Below are 21,963 nucleotides of genomic sequence, written 5' to 3'. Positions count from 1 at the left end.
ATTATTCAAAGAACAATTTGTGTGAGAAATTACTGTCTCACCTTTTTTGCATGTGGCCTGTAACCTATGTTTTTTAGTGTGCTTATATTATTTCTGACAGCGTTCCAAGTAAGGCCTCCATTTCAAATCAGAACCCCAAGGCAGGTTAAGTCCTCAAAGAACAGTCTTGATTGGAATTAGCATCTTGGCACAAACTGGTGGAAAGCCTGCTCTAAATCTTCCCAGGCTTTCCACCGGCTTAAATGGAAACATTTTTAGTGTTCTCAAAATATTAAACCACATTGTCCAGTCTGGACACTAGCTGCTTGCTTGGTTACAACTCTCCTTCAGAGTCCAAGGCAAAGTATTGCTCAAAGTTCCAATTTATTAAGAGAGCCATGTTGGCACATGTGGGAAAACCCGAATCTGAAAGCTTCCCAGTTGTCCCCACCTAGTTCCCCACCTAGTTGAAAGTTCAAGATCTTGCTCAAACACTCACAAGTCCATCACATGATCCTATCTCCCACTGCCATGTTCCACCCATCCAATTCAATTGTGCAGAGACAAAGGATGACCTTGGTCGCCCGGAGTCCTTCGGGAGTGGGCGGCATACAAGACCAATAAACATCAACATCAAACATCTAGAAAGAATTTTGTTGTGGCTACATAGTATGTGATTCCTTACAATCTCCCCTCCCATTTTCCCACAATAGAAAATGCATAGTAGGATAATAGAAAGTGTGGCAGGCCAAAGACCCAAAAGAAAAGATGACTGCAGGCCTGACACTCTGACTCACCAAGGAGTTATTTTGTTTTGTCTACAAACCCTTCTACCACTACCCTCCTTTGCTGTGTCAGCCAGAAGCCCCGAGAAAAGAAATGGATGCTTCCAGTTTGGCTTTGAGCATGACAATTTCATTAGTAAGCACACTAAAAGAACAAGGTGACAATTGTTGACATGCAAAGCAGTTCTTCTACCAGTGAGAAAAATGCTAGGATGATGATGACGATGACAATTATTATTTTATTGGCCTTCAACATATAACAGACTTGGAGAAAGGGGATGAGAAGGTGACATATTCAGGCTATAATAAGAGACTCTCCTATGTGCCCAAATTCATATTTATTATGCTTCCTCTTCCCTCTTTATTTTATCTAAGCAAAGAAATACCATAACATATAAGGGTGAATGTAATCTGTCACCTCTTTCACTAGAGCAGAAACGGTCCAAAACACCTGAGGCCTAATAACACTGGAAAATTCCACTTTTTATAAAAATTAAGAAATAAATAATGCTTTGTAAAAAAAACAGCTTCTATATTCCCCAAACTTATTGTTAGTTTCAACCCAGTGAATTTGCAGTTGAACTTCCTGTCTCTAATATGGTTCCCACAAAACAATTTCAATTTCATGAACCACAATTTGTTGAAATGAGAAGTAATATTTGGATTGAATTCCCCTCCTTAACCTATCTGCCTGAATGGAATCCTTCTAGATTTGTAGAGTTTCATATTATATCATACATGAAGAACTGAATTTTGAAGCTCAAGTTTCTAAATTTGAAACACCTGGCTAGATGGCTCAGTGGCTAAGATGCTGAGTTTGTCAATCAGAAAGGTCGGCAGTTTGGTGGTTCAAATCCCTAGTATAGGTATATGCGTGAACAGGACTAGATGACCTCCAAGGTACCTTCCAACTTTGTTACTGTTAAATTGCAGTTTGCTTCTATGCACAAGCCACAAATATAGTCAAAACTTAAACAAAAGTATTGAGTAACAAAGGAAAAGGATAATGATTTAGTTTTCTTCCAGGGGCTCAAGAGAAGACAGGGAAAAGGGGAGATTGGATAGAAGCAATGTATGTACTGCCTTTGGCCTAGTAAACCATGTTTTAGTTATCAGACTGAAAGTAATAATGTGTGAATTAGCCCCTTTAGACTCTCTGACACTGTGTCAATCTGAAATGCATTTGCCCTAAATATTATTTTCAGCATCTCTTAAGAGAACTGCAGAAAAAGCCTAAAAGGGAAAATACACGCTTCATCCTTCAATCCTTTCTTTTTATATTACTACAGAAAGGCTGATGATGGATTGTCTGCTTTGATTTTTGAATTCCCATTGCCTTCGTCTATTTCTCTGGCTAAGGAAGCTTACTTGAAATGTTACCAAAATGTAATATTTGATGCTTAATTATACCTTAAAGGGGTGGAGGAACACCAATCAAAGAGCCCTCTTCCTTTTGTAACCATTGCAATTTGTTAGTTACAGAAAGAAAGATGTGTGTATCTATGTGTACATGTATGCATATGCAATATATATGTGTGTATACATATATACACACACATTTGCATGGACCTTTGTTTGTTGTGTATGTGTGTCATGTATGTGTATATCAGAGGTGGTATTCAGCAGATTCTGACCAGTTTGGGAGAACTGGTAGCAGAAATTTTGAGTAGTTTGGAGAACTGGTAAATACCACCTCTGAATGACCCCGTACCCATCTATCAGTGATGTGCGGTCAGCTTTATGGCTGGTGAGGCACTTTTTAGACTTGTGGACTTCCACTCCCAGAATTCCACAGCCAGGAATGCTCAGTTCCAATTTAAAGCGACAGCATTTTTCCCCCTTGCAAAATAAGTTTTCCCATTTTTTTTCTTCTCCCTCCCCCTCCTTCCTCCCTCTCTCCCTCCCACCCCTCTCTCTCAAACAGACACATGCACACAGAGAAATTGGATCCCTCTCTCGCACACTCACTCTCAAACAAACACAAACACAGAAGTTGGATTGGATATATTTTCCAAAGGCTTGAAAGCAGTTCCTCTGCCATACCCTCCCTTCCCCTGCTGCCTTCCGATCGGAACCTTTGATTGCAGGTGAATCACGTTGTAATCAGTGAAGCTGGGATTATGTACTTTTATCCAGCTGTGTGTGTGTCTCTGTGTGTGTGTGTGTTTGAAAAGGCAATGTGGTTCTGCTAGAGCTCTGAGTCAGACTGAGCTAGTTGCTCCCAGAGAACTCTAAAAAGCCTCTAAAAATGCCCTCTACAGGAGGCGAGAGAACCCGTGCCTCCTTTGCATACAAATTTTTTTGCTTGTTAACCCTTGCTTAACTCTTAAAAGGCGAAAAATTGCTTATGCACAGGAGGCCCCTATTTCTCTGGCCTCCTCCTACAGTTAACACTAAGCACTGTTCCAAGTCACTGTGAATCTGGTAGCAACTACCTTGGCTTTAATTATTTTTTAAAAAATTCTTTAAAATTCTTTCCTTTTCCTCATGACTGGTGAGGCCACGCCTCCCCTGCCTCTAGTGACTGCACGTCCCTGCCATCTATTCTCTGCCTCCCGAGTCTCAGCTGATCGGGAGGAAATGGGGATTTTGCAGTAACCTTCCCCTGCCACGTCCACCAAGCCACTCCCACCAAGCAACACCCACAAGCCACACCATGTCCACCAAGACATGCCCACAGAACCAGTAGCAACAATTTTTGAATCCCAGCACTAGTGTATATATGTGATTAAAATTGTAAAGGTGTGGAATAGCCAACATGTAAAATGGATCATTGTACATTTACAATCACCCTCTGGAAATTTCTTATATATGCTCTGTACAGAACTTAGCTAAAAATCACACTTGATTCCAGATTTGTGGTACAACAGTCGCTATCTTTTATTTTCATTATCTCTTTTGGCATGTAGTCCATATCTTCGTCCCATTCCATGATGGGCTATCCATAGTTCTGAAAATTTCTTGCCCTGCCTCACTTAAAATTTCATCCCAAGTGTTTCATTCTCCTAATTTCTTTCATAGCTATAGACCATGAACAACAACACCAAATCTATTTCTGACCTTCCAGAGCGATGTAATTTAAAGGCAAAGGAATACGGGTGAAGGTAGAATTAGTTTATAGAGCTTCTTGTATATTCTAGAAGAGTGACACACAGGTCTCTGTAAGACATCAGCAGTCTGCATCCCACCCATCTAGATTATAGGTCTCAACATACTTTCAGAAGGCTAGGAGAGTGGAAATCATGGTCCGGAAGGTGGGGGCAATGATAAAGAAGACTCTCTTCCTGGATCCCAGCAGCTGAAATTCTTTTACCAATATGATCCACAACATGTTCTCCCTGCCTGATCAGGTGGGATGGCCAATGTGATGGGAATGAGACAGTTCCTCGGATAACCTGGGCCCATTCCATGAAGGGGCTTAAAAGTGAGAACCAATATTTTGAATTGGACTCTGACGCAAAGTGGTACTTAATGATGTTCACACAGAAGAGGTGTTACATGCACAACCCAAGTGGCATTCAGGATTGCTCATGCTGCTGCACTCTGCACCAGTTGCAGCTTCTGCAAGCTTTTCAGGTTTTGTCTCAGGTAAAGTCCACATAGGAAATTGTGGCTGAAAGAACTGAGAGAGTGAAAATGAATTCATAAAAGCAAATGAATAAAATACACCTAATCAATTGACAATACCCTTGATGATTCACAGCTCTATATATTTGGACTAGAATAATTAATTCGTCTACTTCTTCCTGATGTATGATTTTTATACAAAATCTAGAGAAGATGTTTTTTTTTTTTGTCTGATAGAAATCACAATGCAAAGATTCCATTTCATTGTCATTGAGTCTGATTCTCCCCATTTTCATATCAGCAGAAAGGAGAAAATGTGATTCAACTTTCTCTGCCTCAAAATGAAAAGCACTCGCTTAACCTGTTGAAGTAATTGTCTTGCAATGATTGATCAAGTCATGTCAAGATAATATATTTTATGGCCCCCAAGGATGTGCATTTTGATCTCATGGTTGCTTCTTTATCACTTTATCACTTTTAATTTCAACATTTTGATTTGAATTCGCTCAGCAAAATCCAATAAACCTTCAATTGACAACTCAACATGCCGAATGTTCTCCCCCCTCCTATTTTCTTTTGTCAACATCATGTTTTAAATCATGTTATCACTGTTGTTAACAAATACAATTAAGAAGCTTTTCTACTGTCTAATTCTTGGTATAGTTCCCCCAGCATATGTACCTATGTAACATATAAAGGTCTATGAACATAAATTAAATGAAAGATCTAACTACATCTTTGATAATTTGGGAGCTATGTCAGTGTCAACTATAGCATTTTATGATGATGGAGATAGAAACTCCTCTTTGAGGGAGGTGTGTCCATGTGTGTGTGCGTGTGTGTGTGTGTGTGTGTGTGTGTGTGTGAGAGAGAGAGAGAGAGAGAGAGAGAAAGAGAAAGAGAGACAGAGGCAGACAGAGAGAGAGAGACAGAAAGAAAGAAAGAAAGAAAGAAAGAAAGAAAGAAAGAAAGAAAGAAAGAAAGAAAGACAGACAGACAGACAGACAGAAAGAAAGACAGAAAGACAGACAGAAGGGGATAGTCACACACTTTTCATACAGGAATATATAGAACTATAAAGTTGAAATGCATCACCTAGACTATCAAAGTACAATACTTGATCAATGAAGACTCTAAACAGAAGCCTCTTTGATAAGCTTCTTGACTAAAAAGAGCAAAAGAGAGCACACATTATCTAGGACATTGATTTTAGTGTTACCTTTATCTCTACATTTATATATAATAAACATAATACTCTAGTTCCATGGCAATACAGTTTATTTACTAGTATAACAGAATCAATGACTATTAAGCACAACAGCTACAATGATCTTCTGGTATTGGATGACTTAGTGCTTGAGAGAGAATGAATGAATGAATGAATGAATGAATGAAGGAAGGAAGGAAGGAAGGAAGGAAGGAATGAAGGAATGGAAATGAATGGAATGTATGAAATTATTTGTTTATTTATAAGCCAATAAATTTTACAAATAAATAAATAAATCTCATGTTTCTAGATTACCTATCTCACCCAAGGAAGAGCTCTATTATCTACTATTATCTAGAAGATGCTAACATTAATGTCTCACTTTAACTTTATGGTGGCAGAAAGTTTGGGATGTTTCCTCTGTTATCTTTATAGTCTCATTGCTAAACTGTACGATTAACCTGCAAAGAATGTAGCTTGTAATTCAGCACATGAGCTCTTAATATTGCATTATTTCTTTTTAATTTTTATTCACTCTTGTAAAATGTCTCCTATTTTTGTGTGTGTGTATATATGTGCGTGTGTGTCTTTGTGATTATACATTTTTGCTGATAATTTGTCTTTCTTAATCTTATTACTTTACATTTCTATATGACTGAACTGAATAATACTTACTAGTCTCTAAGCTGAAATGCTTTTTTTCATTACAATATGGAGTTTATTCTTTTGATTCTTGTTTCCCAAATGTCATTTATACATTTTAGAAATATAGAAGCCAACTCATGTTCAAAGGAAAAATTCTGAAGGACAGCAGTAATTTCATTAAAACAAAGATGTTTATAGTACTCTATGCCTTACTAGTGCTATGAAAAAAATACCCTGTATTATTTTTTCCTACCAATTCTCATGCAATCAGATGATTAAAAAAAGAAAACAATTTGCTTTTGGAAGAGCTTTAAAAATAAAACAGAAAGCCTATAGGAAGATGATTATAAATAACTTTGATTGACTTAGGATTTCATATTTCTGGTCCTTGTTTTATTTCAATGTAGAAATACATTGTGCTGAAGCAGTCCCTTTCCCTACACTTAGAAATTTCATCTAATTCTTTCCAAACCAAATTCTCTACTTCTTAAAGGTCCCGACAATTTATCGTTTCTTGTCATTGTTCCCCTCATAAGCAAAGCAAAACCCCAGAATGCTCCCAGTCCATAAAGTCATAATTTGGAATAAGCTACATCAATATTTATTTATGTTCCAGCTTTACACTTCCCTGTTTTTCTCAGTTTTTTCACATTGCAGGAATATTGGGAGGTGAGAGAGAGGTTGGGGGGCTGGGACAGAAAAAAGAACAACAGCAATAACAACAAAAATCTGGCCCAGCAAGACAGCTTAAATAATTAATTAATTAAGCCTCTAATGTTCTGGCTGTTATGAAGAGCACCTTGAGTGCTCATAAGCAATTATGGTGATGATAACTTTAGATGAAATGAAGCAAAATGTGCAGAATTTATCTTCATGTTCAGTTTTCTACATAATCAAATGGCCTTCATTTATCTTAGTTCACTTTCTGTTTGGCTGATTAGTTAACTGGCTTCAAAAGCAAAATATGAACTAACTGACAAATTGTTCCTTTTAGCTCCCATGCTGTCCAAGAGTTAATCTCAAACTTCATCATTAATCATGTAAACCAGGGATTCCTGTTAGAAACAAATACTCAGAAGGTCATGCTTATTTAGAAGCTTTCCAGAGGACTGACTTTGTTTTCTAAAATGTTTCGAATCTACTAACTGAAGAAGCGTGGAAAGAATTTCAATCATATCTGCAACATGCTATGCAGTGGTGGGATTCAAAATGTTTTACTACTGGTTCTGTGGGTGTGGCTTGATGGGTGGGGTGTGGCTTGGTGGGTGTGGCTTGGTGGGCATGGCAGAGAAAGGATACTGTAGAATCTCCATTCCTTTCTGATCAGTTGGGACTCGGGAGGAGAGAATAGATGAGGGTATGACCAGTCAGAGGTGGTATTTACCAGTTCTCCAAACTACTCAAGATTACCGCTACTGGTTCTCCAGAACTGGTCAGAACTTGCTAACGATCTCCCCGTAGAGATTCGCACCCTCACCACAGTCCAGAGCTTCCGCACAGCCCTTAAGATCTGGCTATCTTATCCCGTCAGGCCTGGGGATAAGATTTGCATACACCCCACCCGAATGTTGAATGAATGTTGTGTTTTATTGCTATTATTATTTGTATTCACATATTATTTTACGTTTTGTCTTGCACCCCCTTCCCATGAGTTGTAAGCCGCCCTGAGTCCCCTCAGGGAAAAGGGCGGCCTATAAGTGACAATAAAATACTGAAATACTAAATACTGAAATACCACCTCTGACGCTATGGCATATTCTTCAATTTATGGAAAGTTACAAGGTCTTTGTAAGGTCATTTACAAACAAACTTCCTTTCCAGAACAAGTTTAGCAACCCTATTCTAAAACTGAAAAGTATCAAACAGTCCAAATAGAAAAAGAGAGTTGATAGAAAATATATTTTGCCCACTTACATATAAGGTTGAATAACTCAAGTTCTTGGATTAGATCAGTTGAGAAAAGACATCATAAAATTTCCCTCCATGACACTTTGAAATTTCTCATATCCAAAATATATAACCGTGTCTGAAAAGTAGGATAAAACATTTGACAACGTTGCATAATAATGGGCTTGATGGGGCAATTTTGCAACAGTTTGTAAAGTGTGGTAAGACCACACTTGGAATATTGCATCCAGCTTTGGTAACCACTATATAAAAATCTGTTGGGACTTTAGAAAGAGAAGAGCAACAAATATGCAGGATAAAACATATAAAGAATAGTTAAATGAATTGGGAATGTCTAATTTAATGAAAAGAAGGACTAGGGATGATATAAGATGAAAGCTGTGGTGAAGCAGTAGAGTGCAGTACTGCAGGCTATTTCTGCTGCCTGCGGCTGCCTGAAATTTGGCACTCCAAATCTCACCAGGGTCAAAGTTGACTCAGTCTTCCATCCTTCAGAAGTGAGTAAAATGAGGACCCAGATTGTTGGGGGTAATATGCTGACTCTGTAAACTGCTTAGAGAGGGCTGTAAAGCACTACAAAGCAGCATATAAGTCTAAGTGCTAATGTTATGTGATAGCAGTATCCCAATATCTAAGGGGCTGCCACAAAGAAGAGTAGGTCAACCTATTCTCCAAAGGCCCTGAAGGCAGGACAAGCAAGTAGAGAAGGAGAAATTTCCTGACCATTAGAACAATTAATCAGTGGAAGAACAGTGCCCAATACTGGAGGTTTTTAAGAAGAGATTGGACACCCTTTGTCTGCAATGAATAGGGTTTCCTGCTTTGGTTCACCGACAAATGCGCGCTCGACAAAAGCGTGCCGACAAAACCGCGGGGAGAAAAGCGTGAGTTCGAAATTGCGCCGACGAATGAGCACAGAAGCACACCGACAACAGTACACCAACAGAAGCGCGCTCTAAACCTAACCCTAAAGGTAACCCTAAAGATAACCCTAAACGTAACCCTAACCTAACCCTAAACCTAACTCTAAACCTAACCCTAAACCTAACCCTGAACCTAACCCTAACCCTAACCCTAACCCTAAACCTAAACCTAAACCTAAACCTAACCCTAAATGTAACCCTAACCCTTACCTTTACCTTAACCGTAATGGCGCTTCTGTCGGCGCTCTTTTGTCGGCACGCTTATGTGCTCATTCGTCGGTGTGCTGTCGACGTCATGGTTTTATTGCCACAGTTTTGTCGGCGCGCTGTTGTCTGGCGTGCATTTGTTGGGTTACGTCTTGCTTGAGTAGGGTATTGGACTAGAAGACCTTCAACTCTGTTATTCTGTTAATTTCCTATAGGTCTTTAGGCTCTTGCTGATCGTATTTTATAGGGTGACCATCAGTAAAAGAACAATTCATGGTCAATTTTATTGCTTTTGAATAAAATGTTCACTTACAGTTATTCATGTCCATATGGAATAATTTAACACAGCCTAATTTCTCTATTGAAACTTGCATAAATGCTTTTTCATGAGCTGTGTGTTACTTTGTCCATCAGGTTACATTTTATTAGTGCACACACCATCTTCAGATGGTTTACAATTTTATTTCTTGTTAATGGCTTTTCTGGATCTCTCTACAAATGATGTTTAATCCTGTAGCAATGTGATTTCTTGTCTCAGTTGAAGTATTTTTAATGTAAAAAATAATAATAATGTAAGGTACTTTTCATTTTGCACTATTGATGAAGGCCTTCTGTTTAAGGAGGCTATAATGTGTAACATTACACATTAAATAAAGGTATTAAAAATCTACCATGCTAGTAAATCTATTTTATACATAGCAATATCCCCAGAAAATATTTCAATAACTTGAGATGAAACCACATGATTAAAAAAAAAATATCATTTTGTAATGCAACACTCCTTGTTTTGGGATTATTTGTTTAATTTTAGTGCAGCAGTTTCATTCTGTAGTTTAAATGTTCACTACAACATGAACAAGCATGAAAGAGAATAAACAAACATTGGCTTGATATATTTTCTATTTTGGCATGTGAAAAAGGGACTGAATATTCCATTCTGCTTGTCTGAGCTGATAAACCTGAGCTGTTTTATTTATTTATTTACTGCAACTTATGTGCTATTGCAGTCCAACAGGATTCTAACTATAGTACAGTTCAGGCAAGAAACCTTTAAATCCTACTAGGATTTAAACTGTAATCACAATTATGGATCTGGATAATATGGCAGACAATGGTTAAGCAAGAATTAAGTTAAGAAGCTTCCCAGTCTATCACAAGCTGAAATCTTGATCCAGCTAATTCAAATAACTACTTATAAGCTACATTATGGTTAACTGCAGTAGAGTAGAGTAGAGTAGAGTAGAGTAGAGTAGAGTAGCGTAGCGTAGCGTAGCGTAGCATAGCATAGTATACCATAGAATTCTGTATTGGCCAAGTGTGATTGGACACACAAGGGATTTGTCTTTGGTGCATATGCTCTCAGTGTACATAAAAGAATAGATACATCACAAATCATAAGATACAACACTTAATGATAGCCATAGGGTACAAATAAGCAATCAAATCATACTAGGAAACAATCATACTAGGAAATAATCAATATAAATTGTAAGGACAGAAGCAACAAAGTTATAGTCATACAGTCATAAGTGGGAGGAGATGGGTGATAGGAACGATGACAAGATTAATAGTAATGGTAATTCAGATCTTTATACAGATCAGTATATAGATGTTTCTCTAGAAAATCATCACTCACAACCTTTTCTAAAAATATAATGGCTAAACAGTAAATTACTAGCAGAAAAATTAGTTTAACCAATAATGTGATTATAAAGATATTTATCAATCTCTTATATTATGTATTCACATATTGCTGCCTCTTGAACAACGATGTGAATGTGTGAAATTCCTTTCATTGGAGAGTAAAACAATAAACTGTATATTATAAAATGAAATAATTGTGTTTATTTCAGATTGTTACAATAATTCATAATCAAATTGACTTTTTTTTGTTTTTTCCTGAAAGCTTATTAAAAAAATCAGAATCAGCTTCCAAATTAATTGCCTGTAACAATGAATGGAAATGTGAATATAAATAAAAGTAATTTTATCACCATAGCAAAGTGCTTCCCCCCACCCTTTCTCTAAGGATGTGGTCCTTTATATTTTTATCTGGCAGAACATTGTCATGTTTAATTGGCAGAAATCCAAAGGTGATTATGATTGACCAGAGCAAACTATGGCAACAAGAATGGAGAAAATCTAGAATTGTTCTGGATGGCAGAGGTGCTGTACAGGATTATAGGAGGTAAACTCCTTGAGCCATCATTGGCAATCTGAAGTCTTTGTGAGATTGTTGTTGTTGTTGTTTTGCAGATCATTATATCCACAGGGAAATTAAAAAGATCATTTATTAGGATGACAGCTGGTAGAACACCAGAGCATCTACTTCAGTGCTGGAATTCAATTTTTTTTACTACCAGTTCTGTGGGCATGGCTTGGCTTGGGGGCCTTCCCGCCCCAGTCCAGGGGAAGGATACTGTAAAATCTCCATTCCCTCCCCACTTCAGGGGAAGGTTACTACAAAATCCCCATTTCTTCTGATCAACTGGGACTCGAGAGGCAGATAATAGATGCAGGCGGGGCCAATCAGAGGTGGTATTTATCACTTATCCGAACTACTCAAAATTTCCACTACTGGTTCTCCAGAATTGGTCAGAACCTGCTGAATACCACCTCTAATCTACTTGTCCAATTTTATTGTGTAAGTTTTCACTTTAAAGACATGGAGAATTGACACTACAATCTATCCATTGGGTAATGCAAGATGTAAAGGCTATCTTGAAGGAGAGAGGGCCTCTCCTATTCTATTATTAATCCTTCCATCTCTTGTAGGGTGATGTCATTATCTGTTCTTGGTTTTAAATTCACACATACAGTAGATGAGAATAAAAATGTAACTCAAGGTTGAAGAGATAACAGCAGACAGGAAAAGGGATATAAATTAAGAATTTCTGGGAAAGAAAGCTTTCCTGGACAGTTTTGGTTGTTAGGTCTGTGTCCAGTCTTTAACAGAATAACAGAGTTGGAAGGGACCTTGGAGGTCTTCTAATCCAACCAGAAGACCAAGCAAAAGACCCTATATAGTTTCAGACAAATGGCTGTCCAATCTCTTCTTAAAAACCTTGAGTGATTGAGCACCCACAACTTCTGGAGGCAAACTGTCCATTAGTTAATTGTCCTCACTATCAGGAAATTTCTCCTTAGTTCTAGGTTGGATCTCTCCTTGATAAGTTTCCATTTGGACTATTGGATTCAGGACATTTATTTTTGTCCTGATTGTTCCATCTTTTCTCCACCACAACCACATTTTTTAATCTGATATGTATTCTGTTATATAATGCATTGATATCCTACTGACACATTAATCTAATATAACAGTGGATACTTTTATTAAGTACTATTACTGCTCACCATCTACTCTTATTTCTGTGTGCAGTAATAAAGAAATGGAACAGATGGAGTCAAGCAGAAGTGCAGTCTTATATTAACTTTAGATAGCTCTTTCTGGCACACTTCAGAATATCTGCAATTTAATAACCCAGCAAATATTGAGTAAATTTCTCAATTAAAGTATGTGCTTGTGACAAAATGGTTTAAAACAAATGGAAACACGGAAATATTTCTTGTTCGCTTGAATGAGTAAGATGGGCAAATATTAACATTAGTTTCAAACATGAATAATTTTCTATCATCATCCAGGGTTTCAGATGATCCAGAGGTTTGACAAGTTTATGTTCACCTCCACTGAACAGGAGGTAAAGGCCAATAGAGAATCAGTGTTAATGGCCATTAAAGTATGGGATTCTGTAGCAATTTATCTGGGACAAATGTCACTGAGTTAACTGAGAGTTGGTTCTGATTAGATGTGATTCAAGTACAGACTTGAATTGTGCTCTACATTTTGTGAAGGTTTTAAAGCCAGATAGCTTTATAATTATATTATAGATATATTATAATCAATGATGCTTCAGGATGGGTTAGTTTTGATTTCCTTCTTTCCGGTTAAAAGTAGCTGCAGTTTTGTTTGATATAAATTATGGCCAGGATTACAACCAACAGCCCCCCCCCCAAAAAAAAAAGAGCTTGATATGGCTCTCCAAATCGTAGATTGTTTTGGAACCAGTAGCATTCCTGTGTAAGCCTATAGTATTTTTGTTCTGCTAACCACAATGTGGTGTTTGAGGTGTGTCTGTATGTTCAGTGATGGTTATTATGTTTCTTTCTGAGGTGGATGGACTGGCTGGGACAACTAGATATCATCTGGACTCATCGTGGCACGCAGGAACTGGAAGTATACCTGAAGAGGAGCTTTTGTAACTTAAGACACTACTAGATGCCTTGCAGAGATGTCAGAAAAGAAGGCTGTTATAGAGGGATAAATAAGAACAACAACAAGAAGAATGGTGATGTATGGAGACTGGGAGAGGTACTGTGGGAGATTTGGGATCATCAGAAGTTATGGTGATTTTAGATCAGGACAAATGGTCAAAAGGGCATCATAAAGATAGTGTGGAGGCTTAAAGGAATATGTTTTGCCGTGAAAAGTCCTCTCCTGAGATGCTTCCTATCATCCAGATGCATTTGGCAGGGCCCAGGTAGCTGCTGGAGTGAGTGCTGGCCAGACAAGGCTAGTGAGATTAGTGCCCCATGAGTCATCTTATCTGTTGTTGTTGCCTCCAGTGTTAGGAGGCTGCTTTGATATGAGTTGAATTTGTTGGTACCTCGGTTTCCTGAATGGCTTGTGCATGGAGGAGGAAAAAAGAGGGATGGAGTCCTAGAGAAGACCTGGAGAATCTTGTAGTGGGACAGACATTGATCGGTTGGGAGCTGCTTTTGGTAACTAAAGATTTGCACCACCAATTGGCACATAGGGGTGTTCTGGATGGAGATCATTGGCCCCTTATTTATGATATGGGAAATGGTAATTGGTTGCCTACCATTTACTTGGTATATATACAGTGGACACATTCTGATCACTTCAATTAAATCAATCTAGATCTACATTCGATCTAGAACGAATGTCTTCTTCGTGGCAGTTCCTGCCCTCCCAAATGACATCTACTCAGATATCCTTATTGCTTTTAGCTTCCTGATCTTCTATACATTGTTTAAAAATGATTCATCTAACAGGATTAAGGTAGGGTGATTATCAAGGTATTTTTTTGGGGTGGAAAGGGCTGTGGATTTTTTTGTCTTATGTATTTTGTTGTCTGGCCAGTAGTATTCTTTTTGATATATGCTCTTTCTATTAATTGTAAGCCAATCACACCTGTCGAGAAACTGGGCATCCTCAAAATTGCATTGAATGAATAAATGGCCTTTCCCTTTGTGCTAAATACTTCCATTAATAAATGGATACATGATGTTTACAAAAAAAGGAAGCAACTTTGTGGCTTAATGTGATGACTGAAAATCAGCCATTCTGCTGCAGTTGACAAATCATGGGTAGGATCAGGGTGGGCTTCAAACATTTTAGCAAGGGGTTCTCTGCCCAGTTCCTGGGTGGGCGTGGACATGGTGGGCATGACCTAGTCAGCCTCCTGCACCACAGCAGAACTTTTTGCCCTCCTTGGGCTCCAGAGGCTTTTCTTGGGCCTCCAGAAGGGTGAAAATGGCCTCCACAGGCTCCGGAGGCCCTCTGGAGGCTGGAAACAGGCGCATTTCCAGCCTTCTTGAACTTCTAGTAGGCCCAGTTTTCACTCTCTCTGAGCCTCTGTGCATGCCTTGCTCTTACCTGCATCCAAAATGGGCTGCGTGGGAACTCTTGGGAAGGGAGGGGAGGGGTGAGTTGGCCAGACAGGAGTGGGATTTAGGGGTTTGTGAACTGCCCAGAATCTTAGCTAGATGTTCTCCTGGACCCCTGCGAACCCCCAGCAGCCCACTCCTGGATCTTTGCACAACTCCTTTTAAAAAGTCTGAGAGAAAGGATTAGCAAACGTGAATCGGCAAGGCCAAAATTATTCTAATTGGTGTTTGTTTGCATATTTTAAAATGGGACACCAAAACTGATGGTTATACATTTCTTTCAGTAAAGTAGATACTGACGAAACTCAAAAATGTTCTACAGAACTCACATTATACTCAAGGGTTGAAATTGTATCTGAATTTCATACTTCCCAGCACTTTTGATAGTTCAAAGTTTTAAGGAGAGAAGCTTCTCCAAATCCATTTGTTATTAAGGGAGACGGAGTCGGTATTTAAACTGCAATAAATGATTATTAGTAGTATGAAACAGAGACTGCAGCATTTTTTAACCCTCTGGGATATTTATGCGGTTGTATATTTCATAACCCAATGTCAAATCTCTGCAATAAACAGAATTTTCTTATCAAGCTGAGCAGACTCTGACTCATTGTGGAAGATAAAAAGAAAAAAGGGAGGCAGGGTGTAACTGTTCCAGATTAGAGTTTACTGTAGCACATTTCCTTTTATCATTGCCTTATTATCAAGGGAACAAAATAGCCATCCTGTATATAAATCAGCTTTAAAATGTAGATCTGCTATCTCTTTTTTTTTCATGAAAAACATCCTAAAGTTAGAGGGCATCAGAATGGAAAAAAGGGAGGGTGTAACAAATCATTAATTTCTGCAGTTCTCTGTTTTTACCCTTTTAGTTTAAATTAATTTGCATGAAAATCAAGCGGTAATTACATGAGATATTCCACAGAGTTCATGTACCCACGTATACTATCTGATACCATTAGCAAAAAAAGATAAGAGTCAATAGACAAAAGAAGATTTTCTCTAAACAAATGCAAGGCATTTAGTGTGATTTGTCTTATTTGAGTGTCCAGAGAAATCTACTTTTTATCTAATACTTCTAACCTGCAGAAAAGGAAAAAAAGGTTGGCGAGAAAGAGCAAAAAATTTAGCCTCTTAGGTTCTTTTTTTATCTAAGCTTCGAGCAGATTCCATCAACAGTAACCGGTCAAAAACCATAAATATGATAAAATATAGCAACATTCACTATTACATTCAATATTCAGGGGAATATTCCACAGGAAGGGAGACCATAACTGATAAGATGTTTCTATTAAAATAAATAAATAAATAAATAAATAAATAAATAAATAAATAAATAAATAAATAAATAAATAAATAAATAAATAAATAAATAAAGTTTATATAAGATGGTATTTCATCAGTGGAGAGACTTCTGCCATTTGGGAAGTCTCAACTGGTTTACCAAGACACACAGATGGGTAGTGAAGATGAAATATTGAACTATATGATGCTGTAAAAGTGAAAAGCAGAAGCTTGAATTACACCTGAAAGCTACCTGACAACCAATATAGCTCCCATAATGATGGTGGCACAAGACCAAACCTAGGCATGTCAAAATGCCAAGCTCAAAGAATTCAAAGAAACCAAGAATTCAAACCTGACCTAAGGTAAAGTTAAGGTTCCCCACACACATATGTGCTAGTTGTTCACGACTCTAGGGGGTGGTGCTCATCTCCATTTCAAAGCCAAAGAGCCAACACTGTCTAAAGACCTATCCGTGGTCATGTGGCTGGCATGACTAATGCTGAAAGTGCACAGAATGCTGTTACCTTCCCACCGAAGGTGATTCCTATTTTTCTACTTGCATTTGCTTCGAACTGCTAGTTAGAAGAAGCTGGGACAAGTAATGGGAGCTTACTCCAGTGCTAGGGATTTGAACCGTCAAATTGCCGACCTTTCTGATCAACAAGCTCAGTGTCTTAGCCACTGAGCCCCTGCATATAAACCTGACCTACGTATATGTTCTGACCCCCTCCTCTGTCCAGTAACGAAAGCCGAGACACGCTTAATGAGAATGTCCTTTAATAGCAAGACCAGACTCTCGGTGGCTGAAAGCCAAGTAAACAAACAGACAAGGACCTTGGCAGCTAGTCCGATAAACCATGGCAACAATTCAGACAAACTCTGGCAGCAATCCAGCCTGCCAAGTTAGTTTCTCTTTAGTCAAAGTGTTGACTTCTGCAAGAAGGGCATGGCACAAGCAGTCTTTTTTATAGTCTGGAGAGGAGCCTAATGACAATCAGCTGAGCATAATTACCTCCTGTAATTATGTAATTGTTCTTGACGCCGAGTAGCTCTTCGACGGCGTGCATCCCAGAACAACTCACTGTTGGTTTCTGGATCACTCTCCCTTGTCTCCTCCCCACTAATCCAAGGCTCAGGCACCACCTGGTGGCCAACCAGTCTTTCTGTGCCCTGGTCGGAGTCGGAACCCAGTCCAGGGTCCTCCACATCCTCCAGGGCCGACTCATAGGGCCCCTCACTGTCGGAGTCTGGTGGCAGCTCCAACGGCTCTTGCTGGGCCACAACACTATGGGTAAATCTCCATTATGGTTAGCTATGTACATTGCTTTTCAAACTATCTTATGCTGTCCCAGCTGAAACATCTGGGTGGATATCAAAAGGTAATTGTCCTGGAGGGCAAATTCCAATAGTCTAAGCATGAGGTGGCAAGATTGTGAGTGCAGAATAATTTCTGAATGTTTGCAATGGACAGTGTATGCATAAAAGATTTAGGAAGATTTCACTTACTAGATTGGTCTTTGTGCATCAAGCTTAACAAGCTAAATTTGACTGGGTTGCTTTTTAAAAAAAATAAATCTAGGAAAGAACTGAATGTATTTTGCTAAAAATGAAATTCTGGTTCACCAAGCTTTGTTAAAACACTTATCCTTTGCTAAAATATTTGTTCTAATTTGTGAAATCAGCCAGTGTCTGTTACATTCAGAAACTGCCTACACAACCAATATAGAGGATTACAGAATCCTTCTGTCCCTCATCCCCAAGTCTCAAAGCTGTAGAGTTCCATTATATACAAGCCCTAAAAGTACTCTTCACATCCCTCTCCCTCTTTTTTCTCTGCAGTGTAAATGCACCAGTCACAAAAGAGCAGATGTTGCTCTGAGTCAGAATAACAGAAACTGTACTAAATTTTGAACAACTCTTCTTTTAATCTAATTTTCACTTAGATTAGCGATATCCAATTTGGTCCAAGTGAGTGAAATCCATAGAACGTCTTACTTAACTGGCTTTTTGGTTTTATGGCAACAATTTCAGAACCCAGAACCAGTTTGGTAAAGGCATCAGGCTAGAAACCAGGAGACTCTGAGTTCTAACCCGCAGTTTCAATCTCATTTTAAACTGTAGTTTTTTGTCTCTGGAACTTAGTATTTTGAAATGGCCCAAGGGCTAATCAATAAAGATTGATTGATTGATTGATTTCTAACCCCACTATAGGCCAGTAGCAATAGTACTTACACTTATATACCACTTCACAGTGCTTTACAGCCCTTTCTAAGCAGTTTTATAGAGTTAGCATATTGCCCCCAACAATCTGGGTCCTCATTTTACCCACCTCGGAAGGATGGAAGGCTGAGTCAACCTTGAGCCTGATGAGATTCGATCTACCAAACTGCTGACAGCCGATGATCAGCAGAAGTAGCCTGTACTACCTGTAGTACTGTGCTCTAACCACTGCTCCAACCTTCTCTTAGTCCTAGGAAGAAGGCAAAGAACTTCTGAAAAATCTTGCCAAAAAAAACTTCCCAGGACTTGCCCATGCAGTCTCTAAGAATTGGATGCGATCGAATGGAATAATATATTTTTTTTAAAAAAAACCTTAACAATGAAAATACCTGTAAATACAATCAATGGCTATAATAGTCTGGATAAGCTAACAGTGACTAAAATTGAAAGGAAGAATGCTTTATACATTGCCATGAGATTGTAGCTAAAAAGCAAGGAATAACTTTATCAAATAATGCAAAAAAAATCAAACTGTCTTCTATACCAGTTATTTGTAGTGCTCTCTTTAAACCTAATCTCAAATTTCTAAAAAAAAGTTTTCTCCCCCTACAAAAGCCCTTCTCTTTTCTATTTCATTTTCAAGGGTTTGTTTTTTTAATTGTCTAAATGTAATATGCTTTTACATTATGGTTGTGACATGACAATAAAATGCACTTATTTCACATCTTTCCATCACATCGGAGCCTCTTCAAATGCTGCCTGCATGTTTTGCTTTAAAAATGTTTCAGAGATAACCAAAATAATAATAATTTCACTTCTCGGTTCTTCTTTTAGCCCATATACCCACACAGACTCAAGAATCTAAGAGAAGGAATTTGTTTTTCAATGAGAAGTGGGATGAGCCTATGGTGGAAATATGGGGAAATTCATGGTGAACCCACTTTTGTTTGAATTCACACTCCAAGCTGGAGAAGAGTTCAAATGCACTAATTCTTAGTTCTGCCTGAGATAAAAATAAAACCATGCACATTTTCTCCATATACATTCCTACTTAATTGGAAGAAATATAATTATCTTTTCAAATTCCTTTCAAAGGAGGAGAGGCATTCTTATGGAACAGTGTTAGGTCATGAACTGAATTAGTTATGACATAGAAAATGGTGTATCTCAATGTTCAGCCTTTCCTTCTACCGTATATGCCAGTCATATATTCAGCAGAATGCAGCTTTTGTGGCTTTGGATATTTCCCAAGACAAGAGACTAGGAGCAAACTTCTCCCAAGTTGGGAAGCTTGGTCAGACAAAGAGGTTTCAGAATTATAAAATTGTAAAAGATATGCACAACAAATGTATTATAAATATTACCATGGTGAGCCACTATAGCGCAGTGCTTAGTGTGCAATACTTCTGCTGACTGCTGGCTACCTGCAATTTGGTAGTTCATATCTCACCAGGCTCAAAGTTGACTCAGACTTCCATCCTTCTGAGAAGGGTAAAATAAGGACCCACACTGTTGGGGGCAAGATGCTGACTTCTGTAAACCGCTTAGAGAGGGCTGTAAAGCATTGTAAAGCAGTATATAAGCCTAAGAGCTATTGCTATTATGCACTTCACAACTTAACATAATAATGTTTGTTCAGAAGTACCAGCAAAACAATGTTTGTAAATGTAAATAAGTTTCCCAAGATATGTTTTGGCAAGAGAAAAAACAAAAGATGGGTTTTGACACCACTACAAGAGTGCATGGTTTCAAAGTGAACTCTTAAGTGTCGTGAGACACATAACACTAAGCCAGAGAATGTTAACAGTCACTAATTTTGATATGCAGGCAAATTCTTAAGAAATGGGCTGCTATTTGACATGTAGGCCAGAGATCGTCTTGAAATACGGTTGAATAAGCAGTAGGAAATAATGACACTGAAACCCCAAGAACTAAAGAATAACCACATGAATCTCTTCCACGGGGGCAGGGGGGGGGACATTATTCTTGTTAGAATGACATGGTGGTATTCTCCACAATTCTCCAAACTATTACGATCGTAGCAAAATCACAGTTTAAATCTCGCCAGATAGCTTCAAAATTTAAGCTGAAAGCACAATTCCAAAGGGCATAGGAAGTTCAAGAGTTAGTTAACATTTTAGAAAATTTGGCTACAGGCAGTTGACTCGTGGATATATCTTGAAGAGCCATCTGTTTGGTCTACTTCAAGAAGATTATGTTTTTGTAGCAAGTCGCATTATGTCTGATTTTCACAACCAGTTTCTCCCACTACGTAGTAACTTAGTCAACTCTTCAGGCAATGAGAGGCATATAGGAACTGGCCATTTGAAAGAACCCCTTTAGTCAGGGGTGGGCTTCAAAAATTTCAGCAACAGGTTTGCTGCCCTGTTATTGGGTGAGTGTGGCCAGGGTAGGTGTGGCCTAGTTGGCCACCTGCACCACGGTGGGATATATGTGTGTTTTTCGCCCTCCCCAGGCTCCAGAGGCTTTCCTTGAACCTCCAGGAGGGCGGAAGCTGCTTTCCCCGGACTCTGGAGGCCCTCCGGGGAAACAGGAGAAACAGGTCTGTTTCCAGACTTCCGGAACCTCCAGTAGGCCTGTTTTTCCCCTCCCCGAGCCTCCGTGCAGACCCTGCACTTACCAGGCATGATGACAGGGTGCATGGAGACTCCTGAGAGGGGAGAGCTGGGGTGGGTGTGGCCAGCCAGGGGTTTTGCTGCATTTTGGGGTTTGTAAGCAGCCCAACTCTGCCTGTAGCCTATATATGCATATGTATTTTGTACTTTAAATATCTAAAATCCTTGAATATAACTGTCCAATTCAATCTGGTGCCCTCCAGACCTCTAAGACTAAAATTTACAACATTTCACACATTTGCTGCATCTTGTTTGGACGATCATACACTAATTTTTATCATACTTTGCATTCATGCAGACAATCAAAGGCTATATAATTAAGATATCTTATTTCATCCTATTCTACCCTCTCCTATTACCCACTCAGGTGAAGAAAGTTTTGCCATAGTAATTGGAATAATTTTTATGTATCCCAAGCAGGTACCACTCCGTACTGTTACATTTGTCATTTTTCAACAAGTCCAGAATAGGGCTATGCAAAGCTTTGATTCAGGGATTAAAATTGAAAGCTATTTGATCTATAACTCCAAACTGAACTGACTTTACACATGGGCAAAAATCAAACTTTTCATATCCCTTTTAAAAAATGCAGAAGATCAGCTTGACACACTGAATTAGTTTCAGTCAACAGTTCAAACTGAATCAATAGTTCAAACTGAAGGGTTGATCTGAATAGGATCAACACTGATCTTCACAGAGCTATAGCAAAAACCATTTCCAGATCCCAGGAGACACCCCCCCCCCCCGCAATCTGGGGCCTGTCATGAAGGGAGGGAGGGAAGGGGGGAGGCCCACTGATTTTTTTCTTTGCATTGATGTTTCTTCCGGGAACAGTATAAGGAGAGGGCAAGGCAAATTGCTAAACTGAAAAAAATGATTATTTTTTTTCTGTCTTAGTCATACTGGACTAAGTG

Source organism: Thamnophis elegans, chromosome 14 (genome assembly GCF_009769535.1).
Source record: "Thamnophis elegans isolate rThaEle1 chromosome 14, rThaEle1.pri, whole genome shotgun sequence".
In the NCBI taxonomy this organism is placed as follows: domain Eukaryota; kingdom Metazoa; phylum Chordata; class Lepidosauria; order Squamata; family Colubridae; genus Thamnophis; species Thamnophis elegans.
Note: the sequence above shows the minus strand (reverse complement) of the source record.